The sequence below is a fragment of the Anomalospiza imberbis genome, chromosome 8 (assembly GCF_031753505.1).
Source record: "Anomalospiza imberbis isolate Cuckoo-Finch-1a 21T00152 chromosome 8, ASM3175350v1, whole genome shotgun sequence".
Classification (NCBI taxonomy): Eukaryota; Metazoa; Chordata; class Aves; order Passeriformes; family Viduidae; genus Anomalospiza; species Anomalospiza imberbis.
This window is the reverse complement of record NC_089688.1, coordinates 6,302,048-6,328,323: the sequence shown is the minus strand read 5'-3', so window position 1 is coordinate 6,328,323 and position 26,276 is coordinate 6,302,048. Positions and strand designations below refer to the sequence as shown.

Genomic DNA, 26,276 nt, shown 5'->3' with positions numbered 1-26,276 from the left:
ATTCTGCATCTGACCACCAATTAGCAAGAGGTACCTAGGTGGAACATGAAGGGAGTGCAATCTTTGAAACGAATTCATCATAAGACACCCCATAGATTTCCTTAGAAAGAACACTTAGGAGGTAGACAAGAGGACTGTACAGTACATAGTGTGTGAGAAATTTAGTATTTCCCCTAAAATTATATTCTCCTTTTTCTACTGCTTACAAAGAGTAGATCATTTCTAGTAAGGAGATGCTGCACTGATACAGGTAGAAGCTCTTTTCCATTTCTGGTTGTCTGAATTCATAGTGGCAAGTATGTTATCCCTGAAAGAAAATACAGAAAGAAACAATGATGTCACTCATTTTCACAACTCTGTTCTGGAAAAATAACTACTTAACCTGTGAGAATACAGAAGCATTTCATCTAAACCACTCTGACAGTTTTACTGCAGCTGCATCTTCATCACCTGTGCCTGGCTCTTGGTGAGAGAAAAGCTCAGCCTCTCTCCTCCTGAATATGTTGCATAACATGTGTTTATGTTCTGGGTTACATGCACTCTGGATCATAAGGAAAATTAAGAAGATAACACTTTCAAGCAGTTGTTAGCATGTTACATGGATATATAATTTGCTTGCCACATAATTACAACTGTAAATATATAATTTTTTAAAAAAATTAGAAACATAATGAACAAGACAATGACAGTAGCTATTATAGTGGGAATAAGGGATTTGGAGTTCTTTTGGTTGGTTGGTTTTATGAAAAAGACTTTCTTAGGATGTTTTCTAAATTCATTGTTTCATTCAATATGTTACATGCAATAAACTTGGGTATCATGCATGGCTGGGATTGAGCAGGGAAAAAGGGCCTGACTTTTCCAGCATTCACAGCTGTTGGATGAGTGTGTGAGCAGGAAATTATGAAAAAAGTATTTATTTTCTATTTAAGCATTATCCCATAAGACTCTGGATGGTTCTTTTCAGTTTTTCCCTGCAAGTCATGTTTACCTCAATTTTTTAACAGGGCAAAGCACAATCTCTTGGAAATAAAATACACAAGAAACATGTATTGGAAGATGCCATAAATATGACTATTTTGCAACTGGTTATTGTCAATACACTGGGATTGAGAGATCTGTCTTTGAATTTTGAAAACTTTTGCAAACTGTGACCTCTCCAATTCTGAGTAGTGCATTTAAAGTGTGTTAAAATACTCCAGGCTACACACTTCAAAGCTGTACTGAGGGGCAAGGGCTGTACAAGTGCTTACGCTCCTCATCACGATCAGAATGTCCACACAGCTGCCAACCTTGTGACAGCCAACTTGGAAGCCTGACCTCCATGGCTATCCTGGAGCCAGAAATCTTTGCCATCCCTGGCTAATTGTTGTGGTCCTAGGGAGGGTTTGTAGGAAATCTGTATTGGATTCATTGGAAATTTACAAATCATGGATGTTTAGAGAGTAGTATGCATTTGCCTGGTTGACTCCACTTCATGGGTCTGTTTTGCTAATTTTCAGATTTTTTTCCGGAATTCCTAGTGTACTTTACAAGTTCAGTAGGAGGACTGAGAAATGCCAGCAGCTCTCTTTCCTGTTTCCACCCACAGGTGCCCATGCTATGCCGACTGTGTGCAGATTGCTGGCTGGCATGATTAGGTTATGATTGTGCAGCATTTCCACTTACACTGCTTCTGCACTCCCATGGTTTAACTCCTTAGTATTAATTCTCTAAAATAATTAAGGGGATGTTTTCAGTGATATTTTCCAGTTCTCTTCTTCCCAGGGGATCCCCTTATTTAAGGGTGTTTGATATAAGTCTTTGGGGGTTGTGGCACAAACTAAGGATATATTTCACAGCACTGTATACATGGCAGTCAGAAAAAGTGACTTTATTTAGCTTTTATGAAAAGCCAAATAAATTTCTGAGTAACTTGAACTCATGTCTTATTACAGTCTGACTGGCAGGCATAGTCTTGGGCCTTTAAAAATATTAAAGCATTGTCAGTGAGGCTTTAATGGCAGAAAAGAAGAGTTATTTATTTGTAGTTCAAATCCAGCCAGTTTCTGTAGAAGCCACAAGAGGAGCTTAGATTTTTTTTTTAAATTATTCTCAGTTTGAAACCGCTTGCACTTTATTATAGTGCTGATTTTTGAAATAATCATTAATCAGAACTCCCTGCAGCAACCAATTTTGTGTAGCTTTACAAACAGGGTTTTTTTTTACATTTTAGTCAGTTTCTAATCTAATTTCCACTTCCTGTTTTTCTGTGGCACTTACTGGTCCAGTGAAATTGTTCAAGGAAATTTCATAATCATTAACTCTCTATCTGCATTTCCATGATGACTCTTCTTTCCTAGAAATTGAAAGAGGACCACAAAACTGGTTCAGTGCTGGAGAGTCCTCATTTTCTTTTGGCTATAGAAAATTGTGTAGAAACATAAATCCTAGCACTGGTATGTACACCCTGGAAAGAAAGCAACAGTGTTAGCACATCTCCAGCTTATCCCTGATCTCATTGTCATCTGCTTTTGTATCTGCTACCAAAATGGAGTGAGACACTCTTTAAGATTTCCTCAGACTTATGTGACATGCCATTCATATCACATTGTCATGTCAGGGGTGGTATCTCATATGATAATAAAGTATCAGGTAATGATGCTTTGGCAGCTGTAAGATTTGCTGCATTTAAGAGCTGCCATCCAAGCCTATTTCACAAAAAGCAAAGTATTGCCTATTAAGCCTCCTCAAGTAGTGTTATTCACAAGAGTCAGCAAAGCCATGGAAAATTTATTTTCACATCATCACCACTCTATTTGTTTTTATCTCTCACCTGCCCCCTTCATGCTTTCCATTGATTATTGCATTCTCTTGTTTCTGATTCAGGCATATTGGAAGCTCCCTGTATGAAAAGGTTGCACTGCAAAACTCACACGAAATTCCTCTATTACCTGTCCATAAAACTGACAATGATCAAGAGTTATGGAATTTTGCTTCTGATTTATTGCAGGAATTTCCCCCTTTAAGTTCTCACCACAAAGAAAATCCTGCATGTTTATTAAGATGCTTATGTTAAGACATTTTCTGTTTGTGCTAAGGCTTTCTCTAAAGTTGCATATGAAGATATATGTGGCATTTATGCTTTAGAGAGGCAGAAATTTTTGGTAGTTCTTATGACTGACAAGAGAGTATTAGATCTTAAATAGTAATTGAAATAAATACATTAATATTTAATTTAAGATATGAAAGGGCACCTGATTCCTGTTCCTGAAGTAATAGGAGCACTTAACTTGGATTACATTTAGGCTTTTGTTTAAAAGGTTCGTAAACTAAATAATGGAGATATTTTATGATTAGCTTTCCTTACGCAACATTTATGAAGTCAGACTTGTTTTCCAAGGCAGTTCCAGTGTTAATCTTTAACAACTCTGTCATTCAGATAATATACTAATAGAAATGTGATGTTAGCCAATAGAATAAAAGCACTGAGGATATTTTGAAGTACCTAACTGATATTTATAAATGACCATTAGGACTTATCTAGTTTGAAATTATTTTCAGCTGGGATTTCTGTATATCTCCTTATCTTGTATCCAATGATCTTGCAAAAGAAAAAAATTGTAATTTCCAGAGTTGGAAAAGGTTTGGTTTTGCTTGAAGGCCTATGAAATAAATGGACTTTACAGGCATTAAGCAGGTATATCTCATTGATTTTATTGTGAGTGGTATTTTCTATAATACTTTCCATTTGATTCTTCACAGGGGTCAACACATTTAAAAAAAAAAGGTGTTTGATTGGACTCTTTATCCAAAAGTTTATAGTTGAAGGATGGCTTTTGAAAGATTGTATATCCTCCAATTAATATTATGTAAAATTTATAAATTGGAGTGAATGTCATGGTTCCAGTTTCTGAAGCTGTTCTCAATGTGTAAAGTCAGAAATTGTAATCATATCAAAAGTCAGTTTTAACAAATGAAGCCTGCAGACTTTCAAGTAGCATTTTCCCAGTTGACTAGGCTTTCCACTCAAGAGTAAACAGAAACAAAGGTGTTATTTAAAAGGGAATAATTTAGACAAATAATCAACAGCATTGGATAGATATTTTTCACTTCATAAACTTCAAATTGGTATATTTTAACAGAAGATTTCTCTTTTATGCTTCTTACAATGAGTTTAAAGTTAATATAACTAATAAAACAAAGAATGTCTCCTGAAAAAAATCATTGCCTTTATTCCTTGCTGATCTAATAGCCATTATTCAAATAACTGGTCTAAGTAGGGTCTGCCTGTTCACACAAAGCAGTTTCTGCATAGAAGTGATTGCAGATCTTACAGTTTGTATTTTGTTCTAGGGATGAGTAGAGTTTTTTGTATATTTCCTGCTAATCTGAGTGAAGTGCAAGGCTGAAATTGCCATATTTAGTAGTGACCTGATTAGGAGGACAGCACATCTTAAAAATAGGACCTGCCATTCTTAACCTTCCATCCAGAAATTATTCCCTTTATTTGATCTAGACAAAATGTTTTCTACTTTTCCTGAGTGGACCTTGTATTTATCAATTTTAGATACCATAGATAGTCTTCCTTAATAGTAATGCAAGAAGACCCATCAGGTATAACTAACATTTAACCAGGTTTGTTCTATGGAGAAATATGGTACAGCTTCTATACAAAAGTGGCAGATGGTGGTAGAAGTGTGGGTCATTCCTGAGTTCCAAGTGATCATTTTTTTAGAGCTGGAAAACATTTATATGTGGTGTTGCTATTCAATAATGGACAGGATTTGTCATTTGTATTATCAAGGGCTTTTAAAGGGTTTTTTTGCTTGCTTTTTTGTTTGGTTGGTTTTGGTTGTTTTGGGGTTTTTTTGGTTTTTTTTTTTTTAAATCCAGATTTGCAGTGATTGAAACACTCTTTGTAGCCAGAGATTCCTGGAAATGTCCCCAAGGATTTGGTGTATGGACACTTCTCAGCTAAAAACAAGCTAGGGTAGTCTCTGTGGCCAAGGCATGGAACCAATCTGTTTGTTTCAAAGAACCTAAGTTTGTTCTTTCCACAACTTTTGATACAGGTCAGTGATTCCATTAATGTCACCTGATAAGCAAACCACGGCCTTTATAAATTAATGATCACATGCCCTTGGAAATCTAGCCCTTGTTTTAATTTAAAACAGAAGTTCTTTAATTCTGGGAGGCTTTTCCCCCCTATTTGGAAGCAGTCAACTGTGTATTATCTTTCTGCCATGGCAGCTCCTGAGTATGCCCTGAAAAAAATCGAAGTCCTGTGTTAATTCCTACATATGATATACTTATTAAATTTACTGTGATTTGTTGAATGCAAATATATGGTATATTATTCCAAGAAAAAAAAAAAAGCCAACACATAGGGAACCAGAACATTAGAATCTCTTCTTTTCAGAATAGCAGTTCTGGTATTAAACAGTGACATTGCCACTTCTTCCCTATTGTCCCGCATATTTTATCCTGGATATTGACAGGATTGACAGACACAGCCACCTAAGAGAATGTAAATATGGAGTTTTTCACTATTTCTGCATTATAGGGAAAAAAATACAAAGAATAATAATTGAAAGTGGCTTGACCCTTTGAGGAGAACTAGCAGCTTTTCTAACATCTCTCAAAACATTAGTCTACCAGTGTGCTTGAGGCACACACACAGGCATGCAGCCCCTGTGATTTTTGCCTGTACTTAAAAACATGTCAGCCTCACTAGGCTTATCTATTCTTAAAGAAGGAACACTATAAAGCTGTTTTAAAGGGAAAACCTGAGTTATAATGTGTGAATTAATTTAGCAAATCTACAACCTCAAATCCTCAGCGGTTATGGGGAATTAATTTTCATGAGATCTGTCTTCTGCATAAAAAGAAAGTTGAGACATCCAATAGATTGGGGTCGGAAAGTGAGGTTAATGTTTCCAACAGGAAAACCTAGGCACAGGGGTTGTTCCATTCCTATCATGTAGGAATTCAGTCAGACTATTTCAGGCATACATGTAGTGTATGATGTACTATCCCAAACCTGAAATTTGGGCTGATTGGATACAGCTTATGAATGGAGGGGTCAAATTCAACTTTTTGATACAAACCATAAGACTGCTGAACTCAAAAGGAGTCAAAGGTATGATGGATGAGTGCAACATAACATGGAGGCATACTGAGAGCCCTGAGCTTACTCTAAAGTGAGCTTACTCTAGGAGACTCGCCATCTCCCTTTGCAATTCCTAGTCCATTTTACACATTAAAAAAAAAGAATTGTCAAGATAAGAACTAACACTTTAGCTGATAAATTGCCAGGGACACTAAAATCCAGTGCATTCAGATTAAACCCAACCTCTTAAGGAAGTAGATGTGCTATTTTCAATCTTCCCCGAAGTGGGAGCATTTGAGTATGAAATTATTTTTCTTTCAGTTAGTGAGGGGGCTAGGAATATTTTTCTTGATTCTGACTTGGTACACAATTTTGAGGATATTGGAAAGTCTCTGTAAAGCCCAACCCCACTGTTTCTTTCTCCTCCTCTCAGTTGTGGCTTTTTTCCCAGGGCCTGTGGCTATTTTTGGTATTCCTCACCTAGACCTTAGGGCTGTAAGAGATGTGGTAGTGTGACTTTTTGCTGGCTGTATGCTCTTCTGCTCAGCATGAATTTCCCAAAAAGGAAAAGCATTGCACAGTTAGCATGAATCTGGTAGCTTTTTCTGGCTGTGACGTTTAATATCCTGAACAATTCTAAATGTGTCTTCAATCTCATTAATTTTGCTAATTGTTTGTGAAAAATGAGCATTGCAGGAGCTAAAGTTCCCTGCTTGAAGTAATAAGTAATGCTCTATTATATGTTTACAGGCTCATAAAAAAAATTAACCCCCTGACTGCTCTAAGAATGGAACAAATCTGAGAATGAAATGGTGGAATTGAGCCTCATGCTTTTCAGGGTAGCCCTATTTACTGAGCAGACTTTCCAGTTCTTCATTATATCTATATTTATTTATGCTTGATGGTATTTTGTTAAAAACTTGAAGGGTATTTGTGTCAGACTCATGACAGAAATCTGCTCTGTAGGCAAGGGAAACAGCTGTACTATGGAAGGTCAGCCTTGTGGCCTGGGTTGAACAAGCAGGGTTAAAAAGATGCACAACCAAGTGTGTACAAGTATCTCACAACTGCTGAACCTGACTGCAGATTTAAAAATGGTCAAGTCTCATACCAAAGCTTTAAGGTGCAAAATATTCCTTCTTACCAAGCAGGTGGAACCTTATTACAGCCATGCTACCCATCATACCTGATCCTCTGGTGTCCAGACTTTTCCTAGATCCCACTGAAACCGAGCTCTGCATACCTTGTGCACTGGGGTCTATACATAGATGCTTTCAGACTGTACAGGCAAGTTCAAAATAGAGCAATTTCCTGTGTAAGGCATTGATGAGACAATAGATCCCTTTATGAGGCTCCATTTGACTACAGAAATGAGCATTTGTTCACATTATATTTAATAAACCCCTTGGCACTCTGTTAAAAGGACCTATGTTTAGCTGAATTCTTGGCATGATTGTACTTCCAGAGGTTTAATGACCTTTCACTTTTTGAGGTGTTCTTTATTTAAACTAATGAAAATGAGCTCCACTTAAAAGGCTTTTAAATGCTGATTAAAAATTAAATCAGCTGTTCATTATCCCCAGGTGGCCTTGTTCTAAGAACAGTAATTCAGAGGAGTATTTTTTTTTATGAAGCTAGATCTTGATTTGGGAGAATTTTATTAGAGGTGTTTATGAATCATCACCAACCTTTCAACTTTCAATGAAAATGGATTCTCCCCTCCATTTCTGTCCCATTTATAGGAAATAAGGAAGAAAATTAAGTACATTTCTAAGGATTCCATGTGGCACATCTGGCAGAAATGTAAACAGCTGCAGTATTTTAAACAAGCCAAATATTGATGTAGTCAGTGCCATCACATGAATAACAATATAAACAAAATTAATAACAATATAAACTGAAATATTAGCTTTAGAATGTTTTACTTTACCTATTTGCTAAATTTTCTCCAGGGCTGGAAAAGTTTCAGAAACATTTACACACAAATGAATAATGATAAAAGCTCAGTGGATTCGCTTTCTTTGGTTGGGTGGTGGTGTTGTTGTTTGGTGTTTTGGTGAGTTTGGGGTTTTTTTCCATTATGGCTGCTAAGAGCACTGCTGTGGGATTTAAGTAGTTAAACATTATTTAAAATGCTGGGAGAGCAAAGTTTTCAAGTTTATAAAGGATAACTTATCTGAGAAGCATGAGCACTCACTGCCTGAACACTAAGATAATTTTACATAACTTTTCCTGTGCTGTTCAGTTACAAAATTTCACTTTAGATAAAGAACTTCCTGATCTTGGAATGCAAGCTTAACTAGTAAGAGATACACTTGGACAGTGCCAGATATTTGTGATCACTTTGAGAAAAGATAAGGCAGCACATTTTTGAGAACATTGAGATATATTAAGAAAGAAAATACTGTTATTCCATGCAAACCCCTGTGTTCCACCACAGATAACACTTTCCTTGTTGTTTTGTATAGTCCATATGACTCTTTGCTCATTATTACTTGCAGCAAAATGAATGCCCAAGGGTTGCTGGGTGAAATATGTTGCAGAGTATTAGGGGAGCTATGCAGCATTGTTACTTTAGTCTTGCTGCAGCCAGAAAGATGGAAAAATCAAGCCCTTGTTGGCTGAAGTGTTTGAAATTACCTTTCTTGAACAGATTATGGCCTTGAATCCTGTACCTGTCTACAATTATCTGTTAGCTCCTGTTACAGTGGCCGCTCTGGGGATGCTCTAGGAGCACAGATTGCTTGAAAAACCCGGCAGAGCTGAACAAAGCTGTGTATCCCAAAGAGCTGCAAGGAAAGCTGGCTCAGTGCTGGTAGCCAGCTGGTCCTTCTCTGACCCCCATTTGTGAGCGCTGTGTCTGGCAAAACTTGTAGGTGACCAGGACGCTGTTGCTCCCAGGCTTATGAACAGAGTGGAAAAGACTGCTCAGGGATGTTATGAAGACAGGGCTGCAGAGACATGAAGGTGTCCTACCAGCTTGGGTGGGGGTTATGCAGTCACACTCATGTGCCTTTTACCTCGTGACTTTCTAATGGCCGCTGGAATTGGGCACATGACACCAGGGAATGCAGCGTGTGTGTCTGAGGTAATGAGCAAACATCCCTAAATAGGATGCCTGGCTGGAGAAGTATTCAGACTTTGGTCAGTGAAACACTAATGTCCCCTCCCACCCCCAGGGTTAAAAGAAGTTTTTTGTTTTTTTGGTTTTTTTTCTGTTCTTATTGGAGAAAGAATAATAATTTAATTGTAGAGTAAGATTCCACTTTAAATGTCAAATTCTAGGAATCCTTTCTACTCCAATGCTAATGCAGAGCAGATTGTAATGCAGTGGTAAGTGCACGCCTGAAACAATGAGAACACTGATGTTTTGAAGGATGTCCTTGGCTGATAGCTGTATTTAATTTTCCAAAGTAATTGGAAAAAAGATATTTTCCAAGGTAATGAGATCTGTCCTAAAATTTCCTACTGTTCTGCTGCTGAGGAATCTTCACTATGACTATGGAGAAAATGTATTTGTAGAAAGTATAGTGCTTTGAATGGAAAAAGCCAAAAATTATACATTTGGAAAAAGGTATTAAACACTACATGGACAGCATAACGCTAGCTGTCTGCTATATTGGTATATTAGTATTGCGTGCAGTGTTGCACTCAGCAGAGCTGGGATTCCATTCTTCTACCTGTCATGTACTATTATTTTTTAGCACAAGTGTAGGAGCCTATATGAAAAGTCATGCCTTTTGGGAAAAATATAGAGAACTGGCAGCTATGCAAACACCAATAAATAAAGAGCATAGCATAGATGTTTCACCTTGAAATTCACTCCCTCCTTCCTGCCTGTTTCTGCTTTCAGAAAACCCTATAGGTGTTTAGTTTTTGGTTTTTTTTAAGTATTTATTTTAAGTGGTTGTAAGAAATTGTCACTTTCTGTGCAAAGAAATTATCACTTCCCGTTCTGTTTTATATTCTCTCTACCTCCCCTGCAAACAAAATGATTACTTTCCAGGGGAAGGAATATCTCTGTGGAGAGGTCAGATCTGTGTGAGCAGAGGAAAGAGATTTAACAGGCTCAAAAGGACTGGGAATGAGAATATATTACTGCCAAGATGTTTGTTTTGCTTAGCAAATCTCTAATCAGACATCAAAGGCGTGATGTTCCTTTTCACCAGCAGCTTTGGTGCTTTTTCATAATTGGAGGGCACTGTGGTTCTCGTTATTAGCAAGAGTTTATAAATTCTCCAGTGTGGATCGAGTTACCCCTCCAAAAATGGCTTTCCCCCCCTAGTTACTAAGAAATTTGTAATTACTTCCTGTGTGAATCCTTAACTTTCCTGCTTGAGAGCATTGCTAAATGAAAACCTTTCTTGCCCCTGGGCTACATCCAAAGGTCTTGTGTTCTCAAGTGTTCATTGTTGCTGTGTCCTGCTCTAATGTGCCTTGTTTACTTACAGGAATAAATCACTGGCTCATGTGAAGCATGTCAGCTCTCCAGATGATCTATCAGGGCAGTTAAGAGCTGCTCATATTTCAGTTCACTGTACTCCTAAAATAAATAGAGCATTCTCAGTCTCATTTAGACGTCAGAAACTACCTAGTAAAAATAGCACAAAATTTTGTTTAGATTTATTCATCCTTCTTTGCAGAGTAAATTAATGTAGTTGGAATGTGGGGCTGCCTTAAGGAAAATTTAAGCTGAGCTGGCATGTTTACCTGGACAGTTGCTCCAGACCAGGACGTATCAGGCCAGTTTCAGCAGCTCTGTTGACACACAGCAACATGTTTAGTGGCTGTGACTTTACTGCTTGCAGGGGAACATCTCCTGCATATTTAGCCTAAAATGTGATGCCACACCCTCCATAAACTTAAAATATTTTCTTGCTTCCTTCTGTTTTTTTGAGTGTATTCAGTGCTGATTTTGGAGTAGTACTTAAATGAAAACAGTTTTGTTTAAAAGCACATTCTTAATCTATGGGTTATGTCTTCCTTTAAACAATGTCAATGCTGTGACATGAAAAAATAATTACACTTGAAAAGCTGATGCAATAATTAGATCCTTGAGTAATTACTTAGTTACAGCATCTAAAAGAAGACACAAGACTGAGATGTAATCCTAGTCAAGCCTTCTGTTTTTTTACTCTTCATGCTATTGAAGTAAGCTTTACAGAACAAGAAGATTCTGAGGTGTCTGAAGATATTTGCATGTGTGCTATGAAATAAATGAAGCTATCATTCAAATAAAATGTAGCCATCATTCAAATGCTCTCAAAGAATATTATTTTTCCAAGAGGTTTATTACTACTGCAAAAGGAGCAGAGAATTGGGCATTGTTACTAGTACTGGGAAAAGTAATAAAGAATCATTGCCGGTGGTTTTATAATAAAACCTTAAGGAGAATTATTATTATTTTGGGCAGACCTTAAGTTTATTTAGCAGCAAGGAAAATGTATGTCAGGAGAGGACATCCCCATTCCTCTTTTTATTTCATCTAAAAGTCAGGAATCTTTTGAGGAATGGCACAAACACAGTTGCTATTCTAAAGTGATAGAATCTACATTTACAGCTCTGATTTTGCTGAAAGGTTTGTAAAACTTTACATATTGGAATTCTGCATGCGTGAGTAGGCTTCAGCAGAAAAATTATTGCTTCCATTTTGACTTAATCTCAGATGATTGCCTTTGGATCAGTCTGTCTTACAAGCCAGCATAAGAAAAATAGGTTAACTTTGCCAGAACCACCTCTTGTGCCAAATCAGTGACATTCTGTTTATTTTGCCATTCCCAACATGGAGGATAAAGGCCTTATTATAGAAGTTGTTGGTGGTATTTGAAAAAAAAATTACCCTGAGAGCACAGAGAGGATGTTGTGATGAAACTCCCCAAGTGAAGGTATGCGTACTTGTGCCTGGAAGAACTGAAAAATGGTATTTGAAATAGGTCAGGCTATTTATATAACTGTAGGCAAACACACCCTCAAGTTTTCCTTTGGGAAACTCTACAGAAAACGCTATCTTGTTCCTGTGGAATAAGTTTAGTCTCATGAAGTAATTATGAAATCAGTCAGGACACTGAAAGCAAAGAGGTTGTGGGAGGCAGCTGCAAGCTTCATTCTGCAGGGCAGAAACAGGGATAAGACAGTGTTGATGGGACTGCTGGCAGCCCTTAGGCCACAGAGTCAGACTAGACCTTGTCTGAAATAACTTTGCCATAACGTGTACTACGGTCATCAAGTCTTCAGCACTGTTTTGTTCTTGCCTTCTGTCCTGGCTTGACATACTCCTGTCTGGATGCAAAGAGGCTGAAAGAGATGTCTCCTTAGCTGAACATTTTAACACTAAGCTGGAGTGCTCCTGCAAACTCCAGAGAGCTGCTTGCTGTCTCCTTTGGCTTCTCCTATCTATATGACATCAATCAGAATTGGGGAAAGCCTTAGAAAATAATTCTTTCTTTCTATCTATCTATCTATCTATCTATCTATCTATCTATCTATCTAATCTATCTATCCATTCCCTAGCAGGAATGTTTCTCCAGTGCTTGGAAGCGAATGCCCAGCCGAGGTCTTCCTTGAGAAGAATCCAGACATGTTAAAAAGACAGCTAATGGACAAGATGCAGTAAATATCCAGCACTCCAACAAACTCACTATTTGATTTCAGCTTATGCTACAAAACCTGTAATTGTTTCTACAAGCTCATGGACTTATGAGGCTCATTCAGAGACTGGCTTGTTCACTGTTTTTGTGTTTGCTACTCAGTCAGTGGCAAAATAAATTTCTAATACTGCTGTAGAAGCATCTATAAACTAACCTGCAAACACAGAGGAATCAATCACTAAATAATATTCTTTCATTCATCAATCTAGTCATGGGGTCAGAAGATGTATTGTTGGTATCTTAGGGATTGTCAAGGTGTTATTTTCATGAGAAGATAATTCCTGTCACACATCAAATATAAGGATACATTGTGTCTGTACAAATGCAATATGGGGTATTGTTATAAGGGACTAACAAAAAAAAATCATACAGACTTGAGTAATCACTTGAAGACTAATTCATTTTGCTGCTCATTTGGAACAAACCAAGCAAAGATATGGAGAGTGAGCTAGACATAAGGATTGCTCAGGGTTGTCTTAAATCTTAAACCTCATAAAAGGGGGGTGATTTACAGTAATGAAGCATTTTTTGAAGTAACTTTCCCTCCCTCTTTATAAACTTGGAGATGTGTTGGCAGCTCAGATATGATGCAACAAGTCTTTTCACATTCGACTTTCTCCATAACCCTTTAAGTCAATATTCCCTATTGTTTTTCTGCTACATAGTTTGCCTTCATAAATTAGGTGCATATCTTTAGGATTAAATCCCTGAGCTCATCTCCTCTTTTGAAAATGCTACAGCAGCTGATGCTCTTCTCTATTTCAGCTAGCTTGCACACTCAGGCCAAGAAAGCCAAAGGCATAAAGGAATGTGGATGTTTGCTTGGTCACTGGTAATCTGCAATTCAAGACTTGCAACTGAGGTTTCTCCAACAGTTCCGATGCAGGCAGAATTGATTTCATGGCAGAAGAAGACAGATGTTAATTCATCTCACATTATTTCCTAATATTGTTTTTAACAATCACCCTTGAATGTTCAAACCTTCTTGAGAATATTCTTTAGACTTGAAAAACCCACAATATGAAATAAAGAATTTTATGTTCTCAAAGTCTTCTGGAAATATATGAGCCCTGCAAGTGTGGCATTTAAAAGTAGTTTCTAAGTAGTGTTGAACATAGTTTGTGTTAAATGTTTTAGCTGAGATTTATTACACTAAATTTATGTCCTCTTAAACATGATGTAAAAGTCTAGGCCTGCATAATTAGAAAGTCAGAGTGTTAATGCTCACATATTTAAAAAAACATCTGTACCTAAGTGTGGTAAAACAGCATTAGGGTAATGTCTTGGCTGCAGTCTTTCAAGGTACTTCATGTTCCCTGCACTCTCTCTCTAATAACAAAATGTAAACCTGTTGTTCAACCAAAGGTTTATCAAGATGTGGTTTCATAGTAATTTCTAACATATCACAGGAAGTCAATGTAGTTTTACTAAATCTTCACTGGAAGTTCTTCATGTTGGTCCTTAGCTGCCTGGCCTTCTCTTAAGCTAGATGATTATGTGGGAATGTAGTTCCTTCTTTGTTCCCTTTGTGGCAGACATTCTGGCCTCAAATATATTCACCCCCTACCTTCCCCTGCTGCTGTCCACAGTGAACAGAAATCCCTGCTGTGGAACCCAGCTGGAAAGGGGAGCCAAGAGCCAGCAGAACTCATTTGTGACTGTGGGGACAATTCAGGATACCTATGGCTAATGCTTCCCTATGGCTTCTATGCAATCGTGCTGATTTCTACCATCTTCCCTACCCATTCAAGGAGTTAACACATTAGATGTTTATAGAATCACAGAATTGTTTAGCTTGGAAAAGATCTCTGAGATCATTTGAGTCCAACCATTAACCCAGCACTACCAAGCCCACCACATGACCCTAAGTGCTCCATGTGCACATCTTTTAAATACCTCCAGGGATGGTGACTCCACCACTTCCCTGGGCAGCCTGTGCCACTGCTTGACAATCCTTTCCATTAAGAATTTTTCACTAATATTCAATCTAAACCTCACTTGGTAACTTGTGTCTGCTTCTTCTTGTTCTACTGAGCAGGACCTGGCACTTTGACTTGTTGAACCTCATCCAATTAGCCTTGGCCCATTGATCCAGCCTGCAGAAGATCTCTCTCCAAAACCTTCCTGCACTCCAGTAGATCAACACTCCCACCCAAAATGGTGTCATCTGCAAACTCACTGAGGGTGTAATTCACCAGGTCATTCAAGCACAACCTGCCTTTTCTAATCCCATGCTGGCTGGGCCTGATTCCCTGGTTGTCCTGTAAATGCCATGTGGTAGTACTAGAGATGATCATAACCTACTCTGGCACGGAGGTCAGACTGACAGGCCTGTAGTTCCCCCAATCCTCCTTCCAGCTGTTCTTGTAGATGGGCATCACATTTGTTAGCTTCCACTCAATTGTGGCCTCCTCAGTTAATCACAGCGGCTGGTAAATGATGAAAAGTGACTCAGTGAGCACTTTCACCAGCTCTCTCCATATCCTTGGGTGGATTCTACCCAGTCCCATAATGTTTTGCACGTCTAGGTGGTGTAGCATGTTTCTGACCATTTCCCTTGGATTATGGAGGTTTCTTTCTGCTACCCATCCCTCTCTTCCTGCTCAAGAGACTGAGTACCTGGAGAACAACTGGTCTTACTATTACAGACTGAGGCAACGATGGCATTAGGTACCTCAGTTTTTACCTCATCCTTTGCCAATGTTTCCCCCCACATCCAGTAAGGGAGGGAGATTGTCAGCCTTCCTTTTTTTGCTACTGTATTCATAGAAATGTTTTTTGTTGTCTTTTACAGCAGTAGTCAGATTAAGTTCTAGCTGGACTTCATCCCTTCTAATTTTTTCCGGCACAACCTCACAACATCCTTGTAGTCCTCCTGAGTGGCTCACCCCTTCTTCCAAAGGTCATAAACTCCTTTTTTTTTCCTGAATTACAGCCAAAATCTCTGTTCAGCTAGGCCAGTCTTCTTCCTTGCCAGCTCATTTTTTGGAATGGCCTGCTTCCACACCTTTGATATTTCCTTCCTGAAGCACATCCAGCCTTCCTGGATTCCTTACCCCCTCAGGACTGGCTCCTAAGGGATTCTCTCAACTAGTCTCCTAAACTGGTCAAAATCTCCCTTTGGAAGGTGACAGCTCTGCTGACTCCCCTTCTTACTTCTCCAGGAAACAAGAACTACCATTTTGGGATCACGGTGCCCAAGACAGCCTCTGACCATCAGCTCACCTCCCCCCCCACCCCAGCCCTACTCTGTTACAAACACAGGTCCAGTAGGAGCCTTCCCTAGCTGACTCCCTCATCAGCTGTGTTGGGAAGTTCTCTTCCACACACTCCAGGAACCTCCTAAACTGTTCCCTCTCTTTTGTGTTGTGCTTCCAGCAGACATCCAGTAAGTTGAAGCCCTTCAGGAGGGCAAAGGCCATGGATAGTGAGATTTCTCCCAGCTGCTCAGAGAACGTTTCATCTGGCTCTTCATCCTGGTTGGGTGGTCTGTAACAGACTCACACCATGATATCTGCCTTTTTGGCCTTCCCCTATCCTTAACCATAAATGCTCAACCAAGTCATCACCACTGTTAAGCTCTCAGGAAGTGCAACCCTCCCTGACATACAGGGGTACCCCCTGCTTATCCATTCTGCAGAGTTATCCTCTATTCTCTTAAATTAATTATTTAAGTTACTGCTTGATGTGAAAGTGTAGACTATTACTGTATTGGCAGTGTTAATATTTAATGACCTAAGGCATAGGGAGGAAGAAGGAAATCAATATTTGTGCAGTGTTTTCCATCCCTTTAGAGAGCTACAAAATCTTTGCTCTCTTCTGTGTATCCATGGATGGTACTAATATTAATTGGAGTGAATTTATTTGTTAGGAAATGAAACTGGGCTTTCAGACTCGTAGTTATTTTATTCTAGCTGTTCTTACTGGTAGCAGGAAGCCAGAGGCTGCCTGACTTCTGTAACATGTTAAAAATGTCAAAAATTCTCCTTCTCTGAAAAGGGGAGGTTTTTCTCTGAAGAAAATTCCTGGTCTTGATAAACTCTCAAGATTTTCAGCATTAAAAAATGAGGGATCCGTTTCTAATATACACATATTTCAGGGAAATCAGTTTATAAAGGTACAGAAAGAAAAGGCTGGAAATCCAATAACATATGGGGAAAACTCTGAGGCTGAAATCAGATGTGTTTATTTTCATCAACTCAGTAATCATTGATCTATCTTGAGACTGGTCCACATACACAAGGTGTTCACTTTTTCAGACACTCAATTTTACAATAATGTAGTTGTACAAGAATTCTTTCTTTTCTGTTCTTAAGAATTCAAAGTGTATAGCAAGATGGATATGGAGGAACCTTGTGTTTCCTTCAGTGCTGGGCAACTTTGGAGTTAATTTGGAATGAAATTCTGTGAATGTACTGCATTCTAACAAATAGAATTGGAAACAGATGTTACTACTTGACAGAACAAAAATTCAACAAACTTTTATCTTTGCAGCATGGTTTTGGATGTCTTTGGGATAGGAACCATCTCCAAAGAAAAAAGAGAATTATTTTTCAGGTTGTATCCTTGTAAATTATGAGCATAAACCTCAGAACAACTGAGAAAGGAGACAATCATCTACCTACCATGCCTTGTGGATTAGCTGTCTGTGTAAGCAAAAAATTGATTGTGTACACCTTTCTGCCAGGATGCTACAAATACCCATGAGACTGCAACAGATGACAAGACAGTGCAAAGTCTACTTTTTAAAAGGGACCTAAATAAAGATGTTCATAATCTGAAAGAAGTGACAATTAGGCAGCAGGCTCAAAAGTTTCCAAATTTATTCAAAGTCCTGCAAACTGTGAATTCAGCCATTCTGTTAAGCTGGTTTGGATCTGTGTTTGCTGCAATCCACAGCTGGATGACCTACATCTCTCTGACTATTTAGCATATAGAAATTTAGCCAAACACCTCTGGGGATAGACATTATCTGGTCATTTGTGGGAAGGGATAGACATTATCAAGTCATTTTTGGGAAGTCAGTCAGGACCTGTGGAAGAGCTGTCCAAGTACTTCTACTGGCCAGATTTATAGACAGCAGCCAGAGAATGTGTGTGTTTTGTTTGGTTCATGATGGATCTTTGGAGTGGCAAAGAACTAGTTCATTGTACACCAGTGGTAGACTTATGTCTGTATCAACTGCACTCAGAATGGCACTAATGCACCTCCTAAAACTTGAGGTTTAATATTCCTAATAATTAAAACCAGAAGATGAATATTGCAAACAAAAAATTGATTCAGGTCAGTATTAGAGAAAGTTATGCTTCACAGGAGCAACAGAACTTTTCCTCTGATCAGAGCTGGTAAATTATTCTGAGTACTGCTGAGTACTGCTGCACTAATGCACCTCCTAAAACTTGAGGTTTAATATTCCTAATAATTAAAACCAGAAGATGAATATTGCAAACAAAAAATTGATTCAGGTCAGTATTAGAGAAAGTTATGCTTCACAGGAACAACAGAACTTTTCCTCTGATCAGAGCTGGTAAATTATTCTGAGTACGGCTGTGGTAGGCTGCTACAGTGGAAATGTGTACCTGGATTATTCTTTTCCTTCTCTGTGGAAAAGTTAATTTGCCAAAAAGTTCAATTTTGGGATCATTAAATCTTGGGAATACTGGCAGTGCTCAGTGAATGGTTCTGTCTTTTCCTCTCAAAGCTGGAGTGAAAAGTCAGATATCAAAGCAAAATACTTTAGGGGTCAGGAAAAAAAATTTTGCTTCCAAAAGTTCTCTGTGTAGCTTGTCAAGGATCTGCGTCCACCAGCCTACCAGACTTTCTCTGTGGAGAAAGTACCTTTATTTCTCTGTGGAGTGGCTTCTTATGTATTGCTTTATAGATCTCTGGTAACCTTTAGAACAATTGCTTTGCATCAGTCTCCTCTCAGAGACCTTGTCAGCATTTCCTAAATACATTGTTGCCTGCTCAGGAATCACTTGCAGTTGCAAATGATTAGACCTGTGTCATGGGTGTAACATCTTGCCTGATCCTTCAGAGAATTCTGAATAGCAGCATATGGGAAACGACATATTTTCATTACTCTGAGTCTTGATTAAATTCCAAAGGAACTTTTCACAGTCTCTTAAAATACATCTGGTTTCTTAACTTTTGGGTGTCTTATTTTGCTTCTGAGTATCATGGAAAGATTAAAGAATTACCTCCTGGGATTTTCAGTGTATGATGAGACTGAACTGAATAATTTGGCTTCACGCCTAAGAAATATTTCTGCTTAAAGAATTGTCTTTATAGAGGTCAAACTTCCACATCAAATTTCCCCTAGTCCCCAGAAAATCCACAATCTCCTTCACTCTTTGTGACCTACATGTGAAATTTTTCAGTGACGGTCCTCCTGAACTGATTCAAGATGGGAAAATAATTATGCTCAACCTGTTAATCCTTAGCTTTCATCAGGAAACAGCTGGAGGAAGGAACTTGAGCACGATGTGTATTAATGGAATTGAAGCTAGGCTGAAGGGTGCTTCTGAGACATGAAACCCAGTTTTCTTTAGGGTAATCTTCATTGATACAGAGGACCCTTTCTTCTGTTGGCTCTGGGACAATGGGGGAAGACAAATGTATCACAAATCCTTAGTAAAAAGATTTCTCTAGACAGTGCATATCAGAATAAGGAATAGAAGTATGTGTTTGGTGCTGGAGGCATTGGCCCACTGGCACCAAGCAAGTCATCTGAATGTTGAACAGGCAGCAAACACTGAGGTGCAGAAGTACCTGAGTTCTATTTAACCTGTAAATAAGTATTCCCTTTCACACAGAGACTGGCTCATCAACGGGGAAACAGAGCCATAAAGATCAAATATTTTTTTCTTTTTTTTGAGCTTGGATGTTTTTGCCTGTCTCTGCCAAACCCACCACTTGTTTCCTTTGCTTGCAAGTTCTGCTCAGCACTCCCAGTGCATTCAAGGCAGAGAGGTTAGGCTGAGAGAGGATCCTTGGAGTCCCAGCTTGGCCAGCTCAAGATACTATGCAGCATTAAAGCAACCACTCTCAGAGCTGCGCCCTGATTCTGGGAGTGAATGAGTCCAGTTGGAATTAATGGATCTTCCCCTGTATGGAACTGCAGAATTGCATGTTCATGTGAAGATTTTCTGCTAAGAGACAGCAATTGTGCCAGTTTCTCACACAGAGAGAAGGGAGGGGAAGATCTCTAACATATGCTCTACAAGTAGCATATGTTTTATATATTGGATTTAGGATGATAAATGCATTCTTTCGTGTGTTTTGGCAGGATTTTCTTTTGGACATGTGATGCATGGGATCTCAAATATTACATGACTGATGTAAAAATACCATGTACTGACAACTAGGATCACAAACTTGTTATATATGCCCTCACAATTATATTAATTACATATATGTAAGCAGTACATATATGTATATATATATGTATGTATATATGTATGGGAGACACTGTTCAAATGTATTTTCATGCAGTTTCACAGGAAGTTTTTTTGTCCTCTAGAAACTATACAGCCTTATGCAAAATACAGTTGCTCTCTGGTTTTGTCAGCCCTGTTAATGTGGTTAGGATACGTCACTAACTCAGTGTTCCTCCCCATGCCCCCATTTGAAAGAACTGAAAACAATGTAGCTGATAATTTGAATATAACATTAGGCCCTGATTATTTTATCATCCCTTTAATAGCATCTGGAGCCATTATGCCAGACAGCTGTTACAATTTCGAGTGTGGTTTAAAGGGGAGTCAAATACTGATCAATCAGTTTTATTCTGATACGAAGAACCACCACTGTCATGTAAATGCAGTGTCCGAAGCAGGGCGGCGAGCCCCGCAGCAGCAGCCCTTGCTGCACCCCGCTGCCCGGCCTTGCAGGTAAGGCTGCAGCTCCATACAGGGTGGTGACAGTTCCCAGTGCCATCTAGTGGTGTTCTTCCTGAAAATAACTGGAGGAGAGACATGAAATGACTGTAATTTCCCTGTATAATTTCCTGCTAGACTGGTGAATTCTTCCTACGGGAAATGGTTAAGAAACTGTAATAGGTATTGGTCAACCTCAAAAAGCCTTCCTTTTTATATCCATGCATAATCCTCTGCCCTTGCATGGACTCTGGGATTGGGGAAAGGCTGAAGGAATCAGAAATACCTCATCTCATTTTCTGCACAGTGCTATGATGTCTTCATACACTGCCCTTCTGTCCTCATCTCTATTTTTTTTTTCTAGGGGTTAGAAGGAAGGATAGCAGGAAAAAAAAAAAAAGTCTGGGTGTTGCCTGTTTTCCTTTACTGGAAAATTTCAGTGCATTCATTTTACCTGATGTAGCAAACAGCAAGAAAAGCTCTATTCTTCTCCCCCTGTTCTTACCCCTCCCTCACACCCATTCTGCCAAGGGCTCTTGTAAAATCTCCCTTTTATATCTCACAGGCATATGTTTCAATTTTCACTCGCTGGGTGTGATATTTGGTAACATACGGATGAGTCATATTAATAACTTACTGAATCAAAACATAAACTGCCCTCAATCATTGTGAGATGTGCTCTAGCCTTTGTTTTTGTGGTAGCACCTGTCCAATCTTAATCCCATGGTGCTGTTTACTGCACCTGGGCTTTTCTCAAATGTGTTAGACCAAGAAATCTCATCAGTTCTAGCTCTAGTAGAAATATCTCTCCACTCTGATTTCCTGATGTGAATTTTCATTTTAGGCCAAGAAAGGGCTATGAAAATCCTTTAACACAAACCATCTGATGAGTCTCTTTTTAGAGCAACAAGCAATGAAAACTGTGGAAATCATTTAAGTAATATTTTTACTTTTAAAATAAAATATTGGCAAAATATAATCAAAATGTTAAGAAAACAAACCCGGAGACTGTGTGTCAACATAACCACATCTGCTATGAGCAATATGGGAGTATTTCTTTGCTGTACATTGTTATAATTTTCCGCACAATAGAACATCACAAAATCTGCCTTGAGACTGGAGTAATCTTATTCCGTGTAAGCAAGTCAGAAATCCTATCCTACAGTAAAGCCTATAATTTTTCCTACATAAAAATTCTCCTGTTGGAATATAGTGATCACAGGTCTTACTGAGAATGAGATTTCTAAGGCTCCCCTCACTGTTTCATGGCCAAAATGGCACTTCTTGTCCAGTAGGAAAAATATTAGATTCAATTATGAATTCTTGGAGGTGTAGTAAGAGAAAAAGAATTCCTTTTCCACAGAAACACTTCACTTTTGCTGGATTTTGAATTCCCTCACTATCCAGGCCAACATCCTTAGTCCATATCCCCATATCCCATTGTGGTTACTTTCTTCTTATGGGGCCAGTTGGTTCTCACAAGAAGCTGCACTGGAAACCCTGCAGCACTTGTCCTGCCAATGTTGAGAGACAGGCAGGAGCCAGGTGGTTTGAGCATTAATGCTTACAGGTGTATTGCACATGATTTTCCACCCACAAGCAAATATTAAGTCATCATTCTAGGACACACTAAGGTTTGTAAGAGGATATCTGAGACTCTTGAGAACACAGTGGGGGCAAACATCTCTCTTGGGATAGATTCTTAACCCCCAAAGTCAGGCTGGAGCCGGATCCACAGTTGGCAATTCAGAAAGGCCCAGGAGATACAAAGGAGAGATCAAACGTGGCGTTGTTTAGATGAAGGAATCTCTTTCTGAGAGGAACAGGATGCCACTTCTGTTTGGCGTCAAATAGGCAGTGTGGATTATTTCCATCCTGATTTTTTGCAGGATGAATTTGCCATGTTGATGATGACTTATAAAAAATCATCCTGCAAGTAAGAGGCAGAGCCAGCATCGTTCAGTGCAGGTAATTTTACGGTTCTTTACCAGCTGTGCCTAACCAAACATGTAAGAGGCTGTTCTAACCAGAATTAATATTTCCTTTGCTCCTGTTTACATTTTTCAATATTTTATTTGAAATTACTGTTTCTTGGTTTTTTTTTTTTTTTTTTTTTTTTTTTTTTTTTTTTTCCCTTTTGAGTATCCTAAAGCTTTTTAATCTGTGGGAAATAGTCATTATAGTATCTTGTTGAAACATTCCTGGGAATGTATTTTAAGAAAAAAAAAAGTCTTATTGATTTCTACTGTATGAAGTTTCTTTGTATTTTCTACTACCAGAGCCATTTCTTGTTTTTACAATGGTATTGCTACATTTCAGGACATAGAGTCAATGGACTTTAGTCTAGATTTCCATTTTTAGGGTTTTCTGTAAAGTTTGCATTTACATAAAGAGAAGAGGAGTGGTTTCTCATTGGGCAGCAAAGCCATGTCACCTGAGAATGGGCTAGTCCCAGCCTTGGTCTGTGAACTACAACTTTCCCTGATGAGCAGTGCATTGCCTTCCTTTTGGGTAGAAGTGCACTCAGCCCTGAGATCTGGATACATTTCTGTTCTCTTTCAGCAGAGTAGACATCTAAACCTTATGCTGATTTAACAGTAACAGACAGATGAGTCCCATCCTTATTCTGCAAGAGTCACTACAGATATTTATATTTCTTTTAAAAAGGTCCGTTTTAATGATAAAAACCCCACAACATTCCTTTTCTTCTTTTCTCCTTTGAGCTGTTTCTTCCATGATAAAATACTGAGCACAAAATGTGCAAAAATATCAAGCCCAGGCAACTGGTGTGGCAGAATGAAAGTCCAAGAAATCAGTTCCCCTATGTACCCACCCACTCTGTAGGTAGTGAGAAAGCACAGCAGTACACTTGGAAAATGCCTTTCTCCCCAGGACAGCCTCCAATACAACAAGGTACATGATTGCCATCGAGGGAACTGAAGGGATACTTTGTACCATCTATCAGAGAATCAATTGAGATGTCATTCTGAAAGGTGAAAGATGAAGTAGGCCTGGAAATGAGAGGATTGTTCATGGGAACCACAGAAGCAGTTTCTGAAAGAATTGCTGCTGTGGTCCTACTGTGAACCACAGCTCCAGCTGCAAGGTAGTTAGCATAGGGTTAAAACCCAGTACATATCATCATTCTTGAATGCTGCCCAGTAGCATTGCCCCACGGAGCAGTATTAATCCAGCCCACAAAAAGGCGTATCAACTGCAAAGGAATGACCAAAATCAATTTAGGAGGTGCAGTGCTGTCATAGTGAGGGTTTAATGCTGAGTCACCCCAGAGTGACTACAGCATGTACTGATGGGATCTGAACCCCTCAGTGACAAGTAGGTTTCAAGTAATCTTTTCAACTGGCTGAGTTCAGCCAGATTCACTCCAGAAATTTCCCTTCAGAAGGCTCAATCATAAAGGCAAAATGCAGCCCCTGAAAGCAAAGTTTCCAAATACCTTTTAACATTATTTTTATCTAGCACATTCTAGTTCATGAAGAAAGAAATTATGTGCTTTCCATGGGCTTTCTTGATATAGAATTTTATTCTATAATAAAGATTATGGTTATCAGTGCCTGTTGCTGAGGATGCTCATTAGACATTATCAGCTTCAAATACAAGAAAAAACCTTTGCTCCTACTTATTTTTGTGAGGAAAATGATAGCACACAATGATTTCTAGGCATCAGCCTGCTTCTCTGACTATTTGGTCATACAGCACGCCTTAAAGAGATGTTTTTGCCTAAAGGAGAATTGAAGTGTACATATCTAAGTGTGACCTATGGCATGAGAAAAAATAAGCAAGAATTCCAACAAAGAGGTAAGACTTTCTGATTTGTGTTATCCCTGAATGTTGTATGGATAATTAGGGCTTTTTCAGAAATTGTACATGGAGGTTGGTTTACATACAATTAATTTTTTTAAATTATTTTTTTTTAGTAATACAAGAGATTAACTGTCTAGAAGTTGAGAGGAAGATTCTGTCAACTGTAAATGCAGTTACTGATTGATGCAATACTGCCAAACTACCTCTATGTTTAAATCAGTCTTGATTTACACTTTCTAAGAGTTTGTATCTTCTGAATTTTATGCTGCTATTTTGAAAAGGAGAAGGAAAAGGTAGTAAAAAAACAGAACCTTTACTTTTCTTGTTTAATGTGCTAAGGAAACTAATAGCTGAATGTTAGACGTACTGATTTTGCATTTAGAAAATGACTGGATGTAGTTTCAAATAAACATCTCCAGTTAAAGTTGATTTATTGTCAGTTTGTTTAATATGTACCATATAAAACAGCAGTAACAATCAACAGGGTGTGGTTTAGGACATGGTAAGTATATTCCCAAGGGCCTTGGAAAATACTGCCAAAGTCTGCAATTCAATGCACATCTTTGAGCCTGTAACTGTGCTATGGCAATGAAGCCTTCAGTATTATTTGGGAAATCTGATACTTAATTTTGTGTGTTGGTTTTTGGAATGTCAATTTTTTTGTGGCTAATTAGTAAGCTAACTCCTGTCTTTTCTAAATTCCAGTTATTTGCTCCATTCAATTTAGGTTATTTGCTTCAGAACCACATTTTAGTAGCTATTGAGCTGTGTAGGAAGTTAAGTTGATGGCAACTTTCCTGAAACAACTTCCTTTTGAATCCTGTGGTAACACTGGTGATTGCCCTAAATGGCATTTGGCTCCTTTAGCCAGTCTGTCTTCTTTTGCAGATAGAACATGAGATGATAGAGAGACAAATCAGATGGATCTGTGTAATGTACACCAGAAATATTCCTACCTGGAGAGCATGGGGCTTCTCCTAACCCTCAGAGTAAAGACATTGCCTCAGCTCCGCCCAGACCCCTATTCTTCACCTAAGCCTCCTGCTGTAATGTTACCACAGCATTTTTATGGTTCATTCCCTCCTCCAAGGAGAGATGAATGGGAATGGATAGCAAGCCCTTCCTTATTTAAATAGATTTCATCAGACAGCATAAATTTACTCATGGATTAATGTTTCATGGAAACTATTGGGGTTTCAGGAAACTTGGAGGAAAATGCCAAGTTTCTGGACAAAAAGCTGCATACCAGTTGTTTTGATTCTGCTACTGGAGACTTTCTGGTGCTCTGATATTGTTACTCCAAGGAGCCTTGCAACCAGGATTCATGATATTCCTGTCTTCATGCTGAATACTCTGAGAGGACTCTGAAGTTATCCTTACCACAGCACGGGAAAGGAACTAAAAAGTTCCCTCTGTCCTGAGTTGTTCCTGTTATAGTGCAGCATAAGCAGCCTCTGAAGATAGACAAATACATCCTCTCTTACCCCCACATTAAAACCCCCTTAAAAAGTTAGTTTTCAGCTTGTTTTGTATCCACAAGAATCTTTAAAATGCTAAAATTTTCATACTTTACTGGAATTTAGGCTTGGGAGAATTTTAAGCTCTAGTGGTTTCTGAGCACTGAAACATGATAATGTCTGCTTTTCATGATTGGTTATCTGACCAGAACCTCCCACTCCTTGATGCTTATTTATAAGGTCTCACACTAAATAACAGCCATCTTTTCGGCTTCCATGAAACAAGATGTCTTTTTACAGCTGGGAAACTGAGGACCAAGAGGAATGTCATTTGCAATGTCATGCAAAACTCAGTGGAAAGCTTGGCAAGAAAGATCTT

The 26,276-nt window shown here is 38.6% G+C and overlaps 1 long non-coding RNA gene across 12 annotated transcripts in view; it reads left to right on the top strand.

The window, feature by feature from the left end:
- LOC137477849 (uncharacterized) overlaps positions 1–26,276 on the top strand; it is a 173,416-nt gene that overhangs the window by 57,151 nt on the left and 89,989 nt on the right. The window contains exons 4-6 of one of the 12 annotated variants that reach the window (XR_011001221.1): positions 11,880–11,976; positions 22,505–22,583; positions 24,554–24,608. The exons of 1 other annotated variant lie outside the window; for it this stretch is intronic. This is a non-coding gene — a long non-coding RNA (uncharacterized lncRNA). Of the gene's footprint in view, positions 1–4,883; positions 5,055–11,879; positions 11,977–22,504; positions 22,584–23,338; positions 23,542–24,553; positions 24,609–26,276 lie in introns of those variants that run through there. 10 more of the 12 variants (XR_011001225.1, XR_011001222.1, XR_011001224.1 and 7 more) reach the window with 10 other exon arrangements.